Raw genomic sequence first — 4,242 nt, 5'->3', positions numbered from 1 at the left:
TGATTTGGGTAATCAACAAAATGTATGTTAAAATCCTAATCCCCAGAACCTCAGAATGTACCTGTATATGGAGATAAGATCTTTAAAGAGGGGATTACATTAAATTGTGGCAGTTTCAGTGGGACCCTTAGCCCATCTCACTGAAGTCCTTATAAGAAGAGGAATGTTGGGGTCCAGCCCCAGCAGGTCCAGGGGTTCCCAAAGAAGGAATGACACAGAGGCAGCATTCAGGTTATCATCATAGCCAGGTTCTCTTTTTATTGTCCTGTTACATCTATATTTATACTATTTGATCCTATAAACATGCCTCTATAAGCTTTTTTTTTTTGCATCGGGTCCATTTATTGGGGGGTCAGTCAAAGGGGGAGCTGGCTAGGGTGGGGTAGGGCAGCAGCTTGTCTGGCCCCCGAGAAACCCAACTTAAGTCCAGAGCCTCGAGGGCTTAGAAGCCAAAGTCTTCCTCCACCTTTATCTGCACGGGGCCAGCTCCGGAGTCAGCGGGACTCCTGCCCAGTGCCCTTCCTATGGCACTCGCCGCCTCTTCCAACTGCTGGGCCCCTCGCCAGGGGCCGGGCTGCTGGCTTCTGTGGGCGCTGGCGTCCTCCTGGGCGGGGACAGCCCCTCTTTCTCTGGAGGCTCGTTCTCAGCGTTGCCTGGGTTGGGGGCGTCTCTGCCCTGGCTGCCCTCGTCCTCCAGTAAGATGGTGAACTGGCTGGCCCGGTAGTTGTCACTGTAGGAGTCCAGCACCTTCATGAGGAACCTCCGCTCCTGCTGGAGTCTCCATGTTATCCTCTATATCATCTGATGGAGCCTGTTCAGGACCCCCTCCTTCACCTGCTCAATCTCCCTGCAGCGCCTATCCAGCGCCTGGTACTTCCTGCGATTGAGTTCCTGTTGGTGCCGCCCTTGCTGGCCTCAGGCTGCCTCCTCCTCTTCGTCTCACTCCTGGAGGCTGGAGCTGCCCAGACCCCCAGACACGAACTCCACTTCGGTCTCAAGCTCGCTCTCCAGGATGTGACCACCTTCAGCGGAGGCAGCGCCAGCTCCCAGCCGGGAGGTGCTGAGAACTCCTCAAAGCCCACCGCTGCCATGGACCCCTCTCTCTGCTCCAGCTCCATTTCTCCCTGGCTCCCAACCCAGAACTTCCAACCTTGCAAGCCTCTAGTTTAAAGTGGCTTGCGAAACTACAGCCCATCCGATTTCACAGCCAGGCACCCAGGCCCTGGCCGCTAAGCCTCCTGGGAGTTGTAGTTCTCTATTTCCGGCTTGCCTCCCTCGCCCCACCCCCACCCCAGTCCCAACTGAAAGGCCCTGCTGGCTGGTCTAACCCTGTGGCCAGGCATCTGAGTCACCTCGGGTCTTTATTCCTGTCCCGACACCATGCCATCTGACCATGGAGACTCTCCTCTTGCGAGGCCCCTGGGTCTCCTTCTGGGTCTCCTCAGCCCAGGCACTGGATTGCGTACCACAGCTGCAACTCAGCCCCGGGCCCTGGGTCTCCTTCTGGGGCCTGGCTGCGTCGCCCCTGGGGTCCAGATGGTGTCCCCAGGCAGCTATGCAGCCTGGCCTCTGGCCCCACCTCTGGGTGTTCTCCCATCACTGGTGATCAGTGATCTGAGAAGCCAGGCAGACATCCGCCTCTTCCCTGCCCCACCCAGCTTCTCCCATTACTGGCCCAGGGCCGGCAAAGGCGGCCAGGTTCTCTTATCACAGAAGCTGGCTAAGGAGGCCTGGCTTCTCTGAGCAAAGGCAGCTCGGTTCTCTGGCTCTTGGCTGCCGCCTGGGTTTCCGATTGCAGTCAGCGGCAGGCAGCTTCTTCCCTCCTTCCCCTTTCGCCTCCCAGCATTGCGCCTATGTTGGCAGTTAACTGCCAATCTTAGTTGGCAGTTAATTTGCATATAGCCCTGATTAGCCAATGAAAAGGGTATCGTCGTACGCCAATTACCATTTTTCTCTTTTATTAGATAGGATAAAACAAGTGATAATGTGCAAGATGTCTGGGAAAGAGTACTCATAAAATTTGATTTGGTACTGGCATAAGGACAGACTTTCCCATCCATGAAGTAGAAGGGAGAATTGCAGCATCAACCCTCACCTTTATGGCCAAGTGCTCCTGTCAAGAGTGCCAAATTAAATCAGATATGAGTAGTCTTTTTAACAATTTGTACTGTGACAACTTAATATCCTCATGCAAATGAATAAAATTAGACCTGTACATCATACCACATATCAAAATTAACTCAAAATGTAAAAGCTATAACTATGAAATTCTTACAAGTAAAGATATGTGTATATCTTCAAGACTGGATTTGAGTATTTTTTAGATGTGAAAGCAACAAGACAAAAATCGATCAACTGAACTTCATCAAAATAAAAAATTTTTGTGCTTTAAAAGACACCATCAGGAAAAAGAAAAGGTGAGCTACTGAATGGGAGAAATATTTGAAAATTCTTTGTCTAAGGGGTTTGTATCTCTAGAACTAAGACCTCTTAAAATGCAATAATATAAGACAATCCACACCCTCCCCAGCACTTTGCATTTGTTGATTTGTTGATGATAGCCCTTGTGACAGGTGTGAGATGATTCCTCATTGTTGTTTTGAATTGCATTTCTCAGATGATTAGTGACTTTAAGCATGTAATAATATGTCTCTTGGCCTTCTGTGTGTCCTCTTTCTAAAAGTATCTATTTAGGTCCTTTGCCCATATTTTGATTGGATTGTTTATCTTCCTTTTGTTAAGTTGTGTGAGTTTCTTGTAACTTTTGGAGGTTAAACCCTTATCTGAAATAGCATTGCCGAATATGTTCTCCCCGGCAGGGGCTTTCTTGTTTTTTTGTTGATGGTTTCTTTTGCTCTACAGAAGTTTTTTATTTTGATGTAGTCCCATTTGTTTATTTTCTCCTTAATGTCCATTGTCCTAGGAGATGTATCGGTAAAGATATTACTACAACATATGTCTGATGTTTTGCTGCCTATGGATTCTTCTGAGATTTTAATGGTTTCCTGTCTTACATTTAAGTCCTTTAACCATTTTGAGTTTGTTTTTGTGTATGGTGTAAGCTGGGGATATAGTTTGTTTTTTTGCATGTATCTGACCAAATGTCCCAGCACCATTTATTGAAGAGACTGCCTTGACTAAAAGGAACCCTCCTGCACTGCTGGTGGGAATGTAGACGGGTGCAGCCAATGTGGAAAACATTATGGAGTTGCCTCAAAAAGTTAAAATGGAACTCCTATTTACCCCAGGAATCCCACTTCTAGGAATATATCAAAATAAACCAGAAACACCAACCAGAAAGGATATATTCACTCCTATGTTCACAGCAGCAAAATTTACAATAGCTAAGATTTAGAAACAGCCTAAGTGCTAATACGCAGATAAATGAATTGAAAATTGTGGTACATCTACACAATGGAAAACTACACTGGTATAAAAAAGAAGGAACTTTTACCATTTACAGCAGCATGGATACAACTGGAGAGCATTATGCTAAGTGAAACAAGCCAGTCCGAGAATGATGACTATGATATGGTATCACTCAGACATACAGTATAATGATCAACGTAAACTGATGCTCGAAAATATATCCAAAAACAACTGACAGGTGTGGGGTTAGAGATCAACCAAAGGATTTGTATGCATGCACATTAGCATAACCAACTGACAAAGACACTGGGGCTGTGGAGGTGGGCCCTCGAGGGGGGCGAGTAGCCAGGGATAGGAACAGTCAATCTGGCAAAAAGGAGACATATGTAATACTTTAAACAAGTAAAAAAAAAGATAATCCAATTTAAAATGGGCAAAGAAATTGAGTAGACAGATATTCAAAGAAAATATACAAATGGTTATTAAGCATGTGAAAAGATGGTCAACATCATTAGTCAATAGAAAATTGCGAATGAAAACCAACACTAAGATTCCACCTAATACCCACTGGGATGGCTAGGGGATTGCCAAGGGCGGAGGTAAAAAAGGAGACATATGTAATACTCTTTGTAATACTTTAAGGAATAAAAAAATACATTAAAAAAAAAGAAAATTGCAAATCAAAACCAACACTGAGATGCCACTTCATACCCACTGGGATGGCTACAATCAAAAGACAAGTAATGACACATTGACAAGAATGTGGAGAAACTGGAACCCTCACACACTGTCAATGAAAATGCAAAATGGTGCAGCCACCGTGGAAAACAGTGTGGAAATTTCCTGAAGGTTAAAGATATGCTCCAGCGATTC

The 4,242-nt window shown here is 45.8% G+C and overlaps 1 pseudogene; it reads right to left on the bottom strand.

Annotated features, from left to right (window-relative positions):
* Positions 1–352: 352 nt before the first annotated feature.
* On the bottom strand, positions 353–1,091 carry LOC132226893 (TCF3 fusion partner-like; annotated as a pseudogene).
* Between the last annotated feature and the right edge of the window lie 3,151 nt (positions 1,092–4,242).

This window comes from Myotis daubentonii, chromosome 1 (assembly GCF_963259705.1).
Source record: "Myotis daubentonii chromosome 1, mMyoDau2.1, whole genome shotgun sequence".
NCBI classification, from domain to species: domain Eukaryota; kingdom Metazoa; phylum Chordata; class Mammalia; order Chiroptera; family Vespertilionidae; genus Myotis; species Myotis daubentonii.
This window is presented reverse-complemented; position numbering and strand designations above follow the sequence as displayed.